The 13,438-nt window shown below is 41.2% G+C and overlaps 1 protein-coding gene across 4 annotated transcripts in view; it reads left to right on the top strand.

Annotated features, from left to right (window-relative positions):
* The first annotated feature begins 563 nt into the window (after window positions 1-563).
* DAB2 (DAB adaptor protein 2) overlaps window positions 564-13,438 on the top strand; it is a 53,551-nt gene continuing 40,676 nt past the window's right edge. For 2 of the 4 annotated variants that reach the window (XM_016953365.3, XM_063811268.1), the window contains exon 1: window positions 564-956. The gene's annotated coding sequence lies outside the window, so the exon portion shown is untranslated. Of the gene's footprint in view, window positions 957-7,479; window positions 7,645-8,212; window positions 8,314-13,438 lie in introns of all 4 variants that reach the window. The other 2 variants (XM_063811266.1, XM_063811267.1) reach the window with 2 other exon arrangements.

Below are 13,438 nucleotides of genomic sequence, written 5' to 3' on the forward strand. Positions count from 1 at the left end.
ATGGAAATTCATGCAGATAAAGTCATGTTATGTGTCTACATATGGGTGTATATACACTGTAAGGGAAGCCTGTATAGAATCTCTGATTGTATGAGAATTATAACTTATTTGATAGGCTACATAGACGTGAACATGTTTTGCTCATATCGATTTCAGAGAGAATATTATTTTTATATCCATGTATATGATTATATTTCATAGGTAAATACAGTATGTTTTACATATGCACACATAGATTTCCCACTAACTTAAGCGCATTTGCATCTGCAATGAGGGAGACACTAATTTCTTCTAAGGGGAGCAAATCCAATCGCGCGATCAACTTTAGAAACTGCAGATCTGCGCAGGAACCGTTGTCCCTTGTCAGAAAAGTCAGAAGTGAAGGCAGTCCTTTGTTCAAAGGGCCCCAACGGGTTGGTTAGGATGACTCCGTGTGCCACATCACTCGCAGTGGCAATCCAGGGAACGGATCTGTGAAACGAAGCTCGGTGGATCCCACCCCTTTCCTCCAGAGCTTCCCTTTCCTGTCCTTATTTGCACCCGCCCCCCGCCCGCGTCGGTCTGGGGCTTTTGACTTCGCCCCGAACACATTTCCCCTCCCGTCGCTGGGTCCCTGCGATCGCCCCCAGCTGGTGGGGCTCGCGGAGCTCAGTGGAGCCGGGTCCTCTGCGCCGCTGCAGCGCGAGTTAATAAACAGTTAAGTTTGGAAGACTCTGCAGACACGTTGAGGGGGAGTTACCAAGCCCAGGCAGCAAAAACATCCTGGCACATTCCTGGGGAGTCCTCAGCTGCCAGCATCTGATTAGAACCATATCTCTCGCCGGGAGTGGCCGCGCGGCTCCGAAGCTCCCGGCCGGCGGCTATTTAAGCGAGGCCCGCCGCATCCGCTGCGCTGCAGCCTGGAGGCTCCGGGCGCGGGGAAGTCATGCTCGCTTCACGGAGGCAATAGCTAGCCGGTGAGTAGCTTCGAAACCCTTCTTCCCTCTGGCTCTATTTTTTTTTTTTTTTAAAGATCTCCTTCTCTCCTTTGCTCCCCCTCTCTCACCCCCCCGCCCCCCGCTACCCTTCTTTGGGTACAGACCTTGGGCTGTGGGGAATCTTAGAAATGAGACCCTGTGCTTGGGGAAACCAGCAGTTTTGTGGCCTGACATCTGAGGAATGCTTCCATGGAATGTATTTACCTTTCGAATCCGACTCCAGATGCCCAGCTTGTGACATTGAACAAACGCCTCCTTTTGTGTCGTGTGTGTGTGTGTGTGTGTGTGTGTGTGTGTGTGTAAAAGGTCTGCGGGCAGCCCTCCTAGGACACTGAGGTGGCTGCTGACCGCCTAATTAACTCCTCGAAGGGTGTTTATTTTTGCTGTGTGACAAAGGCTGGGGACCTGGCTTGTGCCCATAAGGAGCTTTTTCCTGGTGACTGACAACATATGGCATTAAAATGTGAACTTTTGTCTTACACCGGCATTCCTAAGGAAGTATCTACCCGAGGGACTTAAGAAACTTGTTTTATATCCCCCGGCGCAGGGAGCATGGTTTATATGGTGCTTGCCTGCCTGTTGTAAGCTGGTTAAAAAGATTAAGTAAGAATTCTAAAAAAGGGGGGAAAATGAATGGGTTAAAACCGTGGAGCCTCAGTCAACATAGCGGTTTTCATAGCATAGAGCTGACTCTGTTATTTGTTTCTGCCGTCTTTCCCTCTTGACTTAATTCTGAGCCTGGAATTCTGGTCCGCAGACAGTTTCAGCAGGGAGCTGAGTCCAAAGGGAAATTCAACTGGATTAAAAACACTTAAGGAATCTGGATGTTATCTCCACCCCAACCACCCCCCACCTTTTCCCCTTTCTTTTTAGTTTTTGTTTGGAAGGAAGAGAGCCGCTCTGTAAACCGAGAAGAGCAGAAACAAGCTTCCAGACACATGGAAAGACTTAAAAATTATGGAGGGGCGACTTCACGAATAGTAAATGTTGCTATTGCTCTATAAAGTGACTTAATGAAAAAATTTCTGGCCTTAGGCAAAGCAGGGGCATGGGGGAGAAGGAGGTAAGATATAACTAATGCAAACAGAAGTAATGGGAGTGGAAAGCAGGCATCTACAAAAAATGCCTTTGAGATGTCTGATAAGCCTCTTGGAATGGCTTTGATGAGATGTATACTTGATTGTCCTTACAGTCTTGAGGTTGGCTTCTCACACAAAAGCACCTACTGGCTGTTGGGGAGGAGGGAGCTTGCAGCTACCAAATGGCTTGTCACCATGCTTCTTACCCCAGCAGCCAGACTTTGGGAGGCTACTTTTCTCTGAGCCAGGTGCCCCGCCCACTCCAGGTTCTGTGTCTCCCCTCCTGGAAGGGAGATGGCCCTCAGTGACACTGTAAGAAAGTTTATTGCCTTGAGAATTCGGGAGTATTTGAGGCTTGAGCCCTTTGAAATCTTTGGAAAAGGACCTTTTTGGTGGAGTGCTGGACTTGTGGAAATAATGCCACACTTAAGACAACAAGGAGAGTACAATGGGAAAGTCTTCTAGAGAAAGCATGAAGAAGACCTAGTGGTCTTTGCCAATGTGGATTTCTGGGACAGACCACTTCTTCCAAATCCTTAGTCAGTTTCCTCCTAAGGCCAACTAAATTCTTTTTTCCTGTTGTTGGTGAATAACTTCCCCCTTCTTTTCCCACTCCCAGCTGGAAGGATCCCTTCTCATCCAAATGACTGACCTAGAAACCAGTCATTTTTCAGCTATGCCCTCCTATGCTTTAATGTATAACCAGAATAAGTAGATGGTAGAGGAATGTCTTCCAACTTTGAGCCCATACACGTATGTATTTGCCATTCTGGGGATCTTTGATCTTGGTGGTTGATCTTTACCTGAGGATGTAAGTGAGGGAAGAAAGCACTTGTTAAAAACCTTGTCTAATTTGTGAAGGGCAAAATCCAGAGTTTGTGTTTCTGCTAAAGACTTTTATAGTTTCAGATTAAACTGGAAGTCCAAATTCCTGTGCATTAGGCCTGTTTGTTGTCTTTCTCCAAAGGTTGAATGGATTTCACTGGCCTTGTTTGGGTTGAAGGGTACGGCTTTTAAGGCATTTGTTGGCATGAAGGTAGTACAGGGACCCCTGGCGGCTGCTGACCAGCTGTTTGGGGATGATATTTACTGGCCTGCTCAACCAGGCCTCGATTACCTGAAGGTTAAGGGAGCAGGAAGATATCTTCCTTGCTGAGTGCTCCTGGCCAAGCAGGAGGCTTTGCTGTGACATGGGCTCTTATGCTGCTTCATTTCTAACTCTACCCTCATATGTCCATAAACCTAAGTTTGCTACCACTGATATTTCATCTGGATAATTTTGAAGGCTCTGCGTGTTTCTCTTCCTCATTCTCTTGACCTGAGGATTTAATTATTGCTCTTCTTAAAGACAAAGCCAAGATGCTGAAATGCTTGGGAAAGCTGCTGAGAGTGAGCCCTCCTGGGGTTTGAAGTTGTCCTAATGCTCATCAGAACATACCTCCCCAGCTGGAAAGATTCGAAAGCTTACTGGCCAGGAAGGTTTAGGTAACTAACCAAACACATAAGGTTTTTTACCCTTTAGACAGAACCAGAATGGGAACCAGATTGGCAATATGAAACACCTGAGTAACAGGATGTGGTATTTTAAAATTCTCCCTGGCACTGCTATGTAATTCCAAAGTTGAAGCTGTGCCGCTGAATTGCACAAAGGTTGGCCAAAATCATATTTAGATGAAACCGATTTTTGTTTTGTTTTGTTTGAGACAGAGTCTCCCTCTGTTGCCCATGCTGGAGTACACTGGCGTGAACTTGACCCACTGCAGCCTCCGCCTCCTGGGTTCAAGAGATTCTGTGACCTCAGCCTCCTGAGTAGTTGGGATTAGAGGTACCCGCCACCATACCTGGCTAATATTTTTTTTTTGTAGTAGTAGTAGTAGAGATGGGGTTTCACCATGTTGGCCAGGCTGGTCTCGAACTCCTGACCTCAAGTGATCCACCCACCTCGGCCTCCCAAAGTGCTGGAATTACAGGCATGAGCCCACCACACCCGGCCAGATGAATCAGATTTAACACCAGATATGTGTCTTTAAAGGAGACCCAACTCATAATATCAACATATCCTGACTGGATTAACTGGTGGAAATCAGAAGGAAAGCAGACTCCTCAGTCTTTACTTAAAGACAGAAAACAAGCAAATTCCTGGTTAGGGGAACAAATGATGCCTGGTATGGACACAGAGGGCTAACATTCAGCACTGGCTGCCTCCAACAGGGCACAATTGGATAGTAGTTGAGAACTACCTTCTGAAGTACCATTTCCTGGGTTCAAATCTTAGCTACAGGGTTGCAGGTTACATGGCCTTGGGCACATTCCATAACCTCTCTGTACTTCAGCTTGCTTATCTGGGGAGAATAATAGTACCTACCCCAGGATTGCTGGGAAGACAGCTAATCTAATATACTTGGAATACTTTTTCCCATCTGATTTTGAAGGTTTTGTTTGTTTGTTATTACTCCCCCCTGAACAACTGAATTAAGTGTCTTTGTGAAAACTGAAAGCAAATGGAAAATTTCTTCATGAAAATTGAATACCCCTCACCTACTTGAAAAAGGTTAATTATTCAAGCACTTGATTTTAATAAAGCCAGTGTGTTTGCTTGTGCTCATGCTAGAACAGACAGGGAGTTACTCTCTGTTCTCATCCTGGAAGCCTGCACTTTGGTTTGGTCAGGCTGACCTCGCTGTTCTCAGTTAAGTCCTCCCCACACCCTCTCAGACTCCCGACAGAGAAGGAGCAATCCTTCCCCCTGAAGTCAGCGTTGTCACAGAAGGAAGTGGGAAGGGAGGGACCACCCGGATTAAACTGAATGACTAGGCTAGAAATAAAAATTCTTCCGAGTGTGTGCAGGCCCCATACTATCCTTGCCCACATAGCTGGGCAGGTTGCCATGGTTACTCCCCTTCCCGCATCCTTCTACCCTGGAAGGAAGCCTGCCTCTCTAGGGCAAGTAGAATCTGAACAAATTGCTTCCTGGTCTAAAAATGGAAGTTACTAAGTGAAGTAGAATCTCCTCTCTACTTATATCACCCCCTCCAAACTGATTTTAATCCCAATACTTAATTTTCTAACCTTCCTAGTTCTTGCATAATCTAGATAGCAAAACATGAAAGCTTATGAAATTTCTGGAACCTAAAAGTTACTACCTCAATATAGAAGCAGCCTGGCAAGTTTTCCCTACATATTTGTACTAGCTAGCTAGGGGCAAGTGATTTTTAACTAAGTCAACTGGTAAAAATTCCAAGTGAATGGGGCAGGCTGAGTGAGTGTTACGTTGAAGGTAAACAGAATGTATGAGGGCTGTCACTTAGATTTTCAGGTAACCATAGAGTAAAGGGAGCAGGTAAATAGGAAGTAACGATCCTAGAATACTGGATTTGAAGCACCGTTCAACCTAGAAGAAATCTGGATGAGGGAAATATGGTTTAATGTTGTCTCTTGGTAAAAAACTACCCTATTGCTACCTAGCAATATGATGCAAAATGTTAGTCCCAAAAAGACTTTGATCTTTATGTGAAAGATGAGCTGCCATACACAAGTTTGCATTTGACAAATTAATTCAGTCTTTCAAAATTGGACATTTAGCTTGCTGTGTATTTCACAGCTTGAGGGAACTCATCTAAGACAATAGTTCTCAGAGCTGATTCCCAAACCAGCAGCATCAACATCAGCTGGGGACCTGTCAGAACTGCAAACTCTGGAAGTTGGGCCCATCCAGCTGTATCTAAACTAGCTCTCCACCACGTGATCTAAGAGTAACTTTCATAATTCAGTGGTTTTAGGATTCACTTGTTCAGTGGAAATCATAACAAAGTATTTGAATTCCTTCAGTCATGGAGATAATAAAGCAAAAGCCTTTAAACACAGTGCAGTTTAACTGAATCTTAGGATGCAGAAAGATTAAAAAGCATGGGCTTTGGATATTTTTCCCATATACCAAGTATGGCTTTCTTGATCCTAGGAAACCCAATATACTTTTGGTTTGATATTATCATCTCACTTCCAAATCTTTTCCCCTCTGCTGGGGTTTTTAAAGAGTATAATTCATCTCCATTTATTAGGAGACTGTCCCACTTACTTCTTTTAGAAAGGATTCCAGTAAACTAGATCATTACCCTTGAACCAGATGGTTTTCTCTAACCTATACAACTTTTTATTTTGTTTTTATGCCGTGTCTAGAAGTGCAGATGAAGTCCTCTCCATAAATGAATCTACTTCATTTAGTTTTTGTAAAGTTTAATGGCTAATGAAGCACTGCTCCTTTCTCCCATTCGACTTTCACTTTAAGTAACCGGAAATAGAAAAGATATCTCTATTTATTGGCTCCAATATGATGAGTATCTTGCCCAAGGTGTTATCATTAAGTGGTAGAGCCAGGATTCAATTATGAATCTTTATGATTTGCACCTTGGCGTTTATCTGAATACTTAGCAATTACCTACTATGTGAAGTCTGATGCTAGGTTAGCAATGGAAAATCTCCCAGTGAGCAGAAATCAAAACAAAAGTCTTCCTCATGTGTGGCAAAGGACATAGGATAGAGAGTTAAACAGACTTACATGTGAATGGCAGTGCTACCATTTCTTGGGCATGCTATTCAACGTCTCTGGCCCTTAGTTGTCTCACTTACCTTGCAAAAACAGTCCTAAGAATGCCTGATGTCAAACAGAGATCACATCTCAAACTGAAAAATACAAGGGTGTGATGTACAAGTATATAATTGGAACTCTGATTTTGAAAAGCCAACATAGATTCATGGTTAAGAGCTTGGGTTCTAAGCTGCAAATGACTGTGCCCACAGCCTAGCTTTGCCATGTAAGACAAGCCATGTAAGGCCTGAGCTTCATTTCTCCATCAGGAAAATGAGTTGCCTCGATTTTAAAATTAAAAACTCCTCAGAACTCCTGCGGCTGCTTCTGAAATTTACCTGTCCTAGAAATGCAATTCTCAATGCAATAACTAAGCTGATATTTTTTAAATGGTCTTGTTCTCATTGTTTTTGAGTATCAGGCAAGCTAAATTCTAGAGATGCACACATTCAGGCTGAAAATTAGAAGACTGTCTTTCCTATATATCTTTAAACTATTAAATGTGAATAATCAAGGAGGAGAATGTGGCAATGCTTCATAAATCAGTAGAGGCACACAAATACTAACTTTAAGGTACCACTTAAACCTCATCTGAGCAGGGCAGTTAAGTCCTTTTAAGGTCTATAGTTAATCCATACCCAAAGAACTGGAAAGTGAATAACTTCATCCCTAATTGTGTCCATATTGAACACAGCTGCCCTCTCGGTTCTAAATATTGCATCCAAATGATCTCACTTATTTTTTTTATATTTTAAGTGTCCTATTAGGGGGCCAAGACCTGGTCTAGTTTTCTGTAATATGTAATACAGATGCTAACGTGCTTTTTGTTACCATTTAGTGCAACAGAAATAAACCAAATGTGTTCGAACATATGTCAGAGGGCTGACATAATCATATGAAGAATGCTATACCAGTTTGGCTTTGGGACGAAATGTGAATCTACTAGGGAAACATACAACTGCCCTCTGAGTCAGAAGATCAGAAGTTGCTGTGGCTACACATAGTAGGTGCTCAAATATCCATCCTTTAAAGGGAAGGGTCAGCTGTGCTTTGGTTATATCAGCATTAGGTTTTGTTGTTGTTGTTACTTGATTTTGTTTTGTGTTGCTCCCTGCCCCCTTTACCTCTAAAATTAAGCGACTTAAATGCAATTCATTTTTGAAGTAGAAAACAAGTATGTAGCTGATAGAACAGGCTTTTCCATCAATAGTTGGTTGCTAGTAAGGAGGGTCAATATTGATTTCTGCCTGGGCTAAGGTTCAACTATAGCTGAGGCTTTTCAGAGAGCATACATGTACTAGAATTGAAATGATAGACAGTTATATTTAATGTCCACGCTGTCTTCTAAAGGATAGCTTGATGCAGAAATGCTTGCTTAACTGCCTGAAAACCTGTTCTTTGTGATTTCTGATTTGTCTAACTGGTCTGAAGTTCCCAATGACTAAAAGTTGATAGTAATTGAAAGTTGGGTGCAAATATTTACCTTAGAGGGACACATATATGACAAGAGCTGCCTATAAGATAGTTAGAGAAAATAGTAACTACTCAACTAACATATGATTTTATTGTAGTTAAGTGGTACAGAGTGTTGTGTGGATCCAGAGGGAGAAAAAGGCCATTGGTGTTAATGGATTTGGCTTTTAAAGGAACAATGGAAGTCAAATAAGCAAAGGTAAGAAAAGAAAATGCATTTTAGGCAGCAGCGCATATGCAAATCATGCAGTTGGATGGACTTAGGGTATGCCTAAAGAACTCTGACTGGCCAGTTTGGCCAAGAAACAGTACAGGTGGCATAGGGCTGAGAAGTGTCTGAGTTTGAAAAGTAGGGATGAATTATACTGAGCCATGGATATCAGGATAAGAATTTTGATTTTTTATTTTTATTTTTGTACTTTAGATTCTGGGGTACATGTGCAGAACATGCAGTTTTGTTACATAGGTATACACGTGCCATGGTGGTTTGCTGCATCCATCAACCCATCACCTACATTAGGTATTTCTCCTAATGCTATCCCTCCCCTTACCCCCCAACCAGGCGCCGGTGTGTGATGTTCCCCTCCCTGTGTTGATGTGTTCTCATTATTCAACTCCCACTTACAAATGAGAATATGCGGTGTTTGCCAAGCAGATCCGTCATTAAAGCAGGAAAACCAAATGCTGATTGGGATAACTTAACCTGGCTCTATTGGCAGAATGTGTTTGAGTGGAGATTGCTTAGTAGTTGAAGAAAAGCCTATATTTCTTCAAAAATCATCAAAGTAGAGAAAAGGGTTGCTTAACCTAAGATTAAGGTGCAAAAAGAAATATTTATTACCCCTAATGTTTTAAGCGCACTGCTCATTAACAGACTGTGTCGAGCCTAGAAAAGTAGGGCAAATAATTTTCGGATCCCAAAAGCTTTATTGAATTGAGAGAAGAGCTCTACATGAATCAGAGGGCAATGATAGGTCATGGCAAATGTGGGGAAATGGCTGGTAAGAGGCCGGTAAAGACTTCCCTGAGACCACACATCTTGAGTGGCCTTGGAATGAAGGTTTTCACGAAATTCAAGAAGGTGAAGGCAGTACATATTACAGGCTACCAGACCACATAAGAAGGTCTGGTGTGTCTATGTGTCTGTTTAGGGGAAACAGAAGACAACGGCCTCTTCAGAGAGCAGGTGGCCATATATATGTATAGTCCGCAGCCTGATTAGAAGGGCTTTGAATCTCAGCTTGAATGTGAATGGAGGAATTGAACACCGATACCTGATTAATTCAAAATCAGGAAAGCTAGGAGGCCAGTAAACACTCCTACAAAAATTTAGCCATAAAGGGAGATCAGTTACAACCAGAGTCTCTTACACCTTAGATTCTCACTGAAGCCCTTTGGAGAAAATGGAAGAAAGAGCTCATCCCATAAAGAGTTGTTTGTTTGTTTGTTTTTCACTTTAAGTGTTTTAAATATATTAAGGAGTACTTATGCTATGTGTGTAGAAAAGATCAACAAACACCATAATATAAGTCCACTAATCATGAGGGACATGTATGATACAACGTGGTATAGCTTTTCAGGGAGGAGGAACTCAGGGTGGCGGTGAGGCAAGGTTGGGGAGAAATGCTGGAACTAAGTAAAAAAAATATATATATGATGGGGAGGGAGGAGAGGTGTGAAAATAAAGGGTAATTATGAAAAGTAGACTTTCAGAGGTTTGACTCATTCATTAAACATGAACAGTTTAGGATAAAATCTTAGCTTCATTCTAAGCTGCAGACAGTACTGTTGTGGATCTTTTAGGTATATCTGCATACGAAGTACATTCTGTAATGCTGTTCCCACTTAGTGTATAGTGATGCAAATGTTCAGCTTTCTGCACAAGAACTCTTTCATAGAAACAGTGGGCACAACCATGTTCTGTGTCAGGATCTGGACTCTTACACTTCATGCAGCCAACATTTGTGGAGGGCTCACTACTTGTATTGATCATGAAGTCCATTTCCTTGAAGACCGACGTTGACCAAGTGCTGCCTGGTAGCCCCTTGATAATGCTCTTGTGACTTGGTAGTGCTCTTTAAATAACTAAAGCCAGCTATAGGGACCCTTGGTTACATTTTCATAAGATTGTTTCACTGAAATCTGAGATTCAATGTTTGGCCTGATCTGAAAATGACACGTTGTATTCTTAGAAAATCTGGTAATTAAAAGTGCCACAGAACATGTCTGGTTCTAGAATACAGAAGTTCCCTGAATTGCTTGTACTTCTTAAGTGAATGCCCGACTGAATGCCAAATGAGCATAGTGTTTCCTTCTGGTGTTTATGAAGATAGTGTTGATTCAGAACTTTGGATTTTATGATAACTCTGAAGGAAACATCACTGAAATTCTTCAATACCCTCAGGTATAACAGAATTGCTTCCTTCTGTTACTGCCATACAGATGGTCCTTCAGATTGTAACGTGGTTATAGGAGACTCATAAATATTAAATGTAAATATCCCCTCAATTTGTGTCATAATTTAAAAATTGTTGAAGAGGGTTATTAACCCTTCAGACAACATTTGCATCTTTCCATAATTGATATCAATACAGCAATTTATATATAATTCCTTGATGTAATACTACTTTTTCTTCCTTTTATGAAGTATTATTAACAGCAATGAAGCTTTCTACCCTAATCAGAAACAATTCCTCCAAAACACATAGCATCAGTTATAACTGTGACCTGCTTGTTCTTTCTCCCCTACCTATCCTCTAAGCCCCTTTAGAGTAGAGACCATGTCTATTTTGTCACTCTATACATAGGATAATGCAGTGCTTGGCAAATAGTACGTGTTTAATAAACAATAACCAGATGGCCAGGTGAGTGAGTAACTCAAGCCACTTTCATTTACAACATCAATTGCAATTTATTATAGAGTGAGCAAAATGGAAAACTTTAGCTTGCCTTATCATCTGTTGGTATAAGCAAAACAGTTCTGACCCCCCCCCCTTTTTTAACTTTAAGGTTATTTATAATGAGCAATATCCATATGTTCTTCTAGTTTATATCTGCTCAGGGCCTGAGGAAGGCAGACAAGCTGTTACTGAAATTCTCCAGATGGTGTGGTCTTTCCAAGTTGCTAGTTTAACTTCTACCAATGGAGTATTCATCGTTGCTCATATATCTGTCTGACCTGATGGATGTAATCACCTGGCTAATAAGAATTGTGGTGAATAGATTTCAGCCTGATATTTTATCCACAAACAACTTCTTATTCTCCTTCTGTTTCTCCTTTTAAAAGTGTCCACCAAATTGTTTATAAAATTACTAATAAAATTTGAGAAAATAGATGAGACCTTTGGCTTAGCACTGGATAATTAAGGCTATTGTTTTGACTTAACACAATTTCTGCCCAAATCAAAGAAACTTGTTTTGTTTTGTTTCTTATTTCCCTGTGCAGCTGTATTGTGAATTAAGATATCCATTAGGCTCTTTAAAATGCTAAAATTAGGTCACGAACTCATTACCGTCTGCACAGACCCCAGCATTTCCAAGAACCCCAGGCCGGAAACCAACTATAGGCCATCCACTGACCAACTTTCAAAATCCTAGCATAAGAGTTTTTTGACTTCTACTTATCATTTGACTGAAAACTTACTGTTGAATTTTTCATATGTCAGGAGCTTTCCCCAACAACTCTGCCTAGCTATCATTTAATGATGCCTAAGATGAAAGTGTTGACAGCTGACTATGGGCACTGTTCAATGTGATTTCAGATATGCTCATGTTCTATGTGTGGTTTCCCTTCACTTTTGAGTTTAATTGAAAGTGACTGAACCCTAGAGCATCTTCATGATTCTGTCTTTAGCCCAAGTTAGACTGTAGACTTATGCCTACATTTTAAGCTTTCCTGTCTACCAAATTAGCACATCTTTAAGGAATTTAATTTTTAAAATACAGAAAGCACATCGCCCCAATATCACTTATTCTAAATGTATAAGAAGCAGAAATCTGTCTTTTCCTTTCCTACTGCCCTTCTTAATGAGCATTTTCTTGGCACTGGTCTTTCCAGACTTTCAACAGTTTTATGGAAAAACATATATAAATTGGGAAAAATCATATTAATACTTTCTGCTTCATACAAGAGGCTATAAATGCATGACTATCTTAGTAAATAGCTGCCATTTACAAAAGATGCTCTTTTTTTGTTTTTAAGGAGCTCACATTTCAAAATGTCATTCCACTTCATATACATTTCTATAAAGCAGACATTAGGGGGGACCCTTTTGTATGATGAAATTGATCTTAGAATGTAGGGTGTAAGACATAATGGCCTTTGACTTTTTAAAAAGCCACCTTTAAGACATTATATTTATTTGAAGTTTGAGGGTCACTAAGCATCAGAGCTTGGCAAGATGGGATAACCTTGAATCTAATGTTTGAGATTGTTAGTCCTTAACCTTTCAATTAAAAGCCTTTGTTTCCAGAAGATTAGCCAAATATTTGAAAGAAACCGGCAATGTTGAGTCACTCCAAAGGGCAAGTCTGTGCAACTGTCATACTGCAGAGCTCTCTGACTCTTTGATGCCGTGTCCCTGTACTCGGATTTGTCACCACCCCAACCTCCACACCATCACTCAAAACCTGAAAGTCCTCCCAGTCCCATCTAGACAAAACAGAGTGTTATCGCCCACCCTAATCCAGTTTGACCCACCTTTTAACCTTTCCCCTGGTATAACCCAGCACAGGCCCTATATTATAGCCAAGCAGACACGAATATCTTTTACACATTGCTATTAGTTCCTCTTTCCTGAAAGTACTTTCTGGCTATGCACGTTGCCCCAGTCTTTGAAGAACTAAATTAATTATCTCTTTTGTTGTAAAGCAAAGACATTAAAGCATATGTATTAGGTTGGTGTGACTTGCAGGTTGTTGCTTCACTCCTGTGCTTCAGCCTCCTCTCCTGTCAAATAGGGATGATACTGTCCAGGATTAAATGATAATGTCTTAGCATCACATCTGGTATATAATAAACATTAGGTAAATTTAACTTTTAAATATCTAATATTCTGTGTTTCTAAGGAACATGTCCAGGACATTCTCAGTCCTGGATTCCCAAATCTATTTTCCTCTACTCTCCTTTCTCGCCAGAGCATTTTTCATCTTCTGAAAGTCTATACTCCACTTACGTTTTGCTCCCTGTTAGATAGTAAACCCTATAAAGGAACAAATCTTTATTTTGCTCACTGGTATATCCCAAGCTCTAGAAGAATGCCTGGCACTTAGTAGGGATGCAGTTTTGATTACATTAATTAACTTGCTGGTAAAGATCACTGGAA

Source organism: Pan troglodytes, chromosome 4 (genome assembly GCF_028858775.2).
Source record: "Pan troglodytes isolate AG18354 chromosome 4, NHGRI_mPanTro3-v2.0_pri, whole genome shotgun sequence".
NCBI classification, from domain to species: Eukaryota; Metazoa; Chordata; class Mammalia; order Primates; family Hominidae; genus Pan; species Pan troglodytes.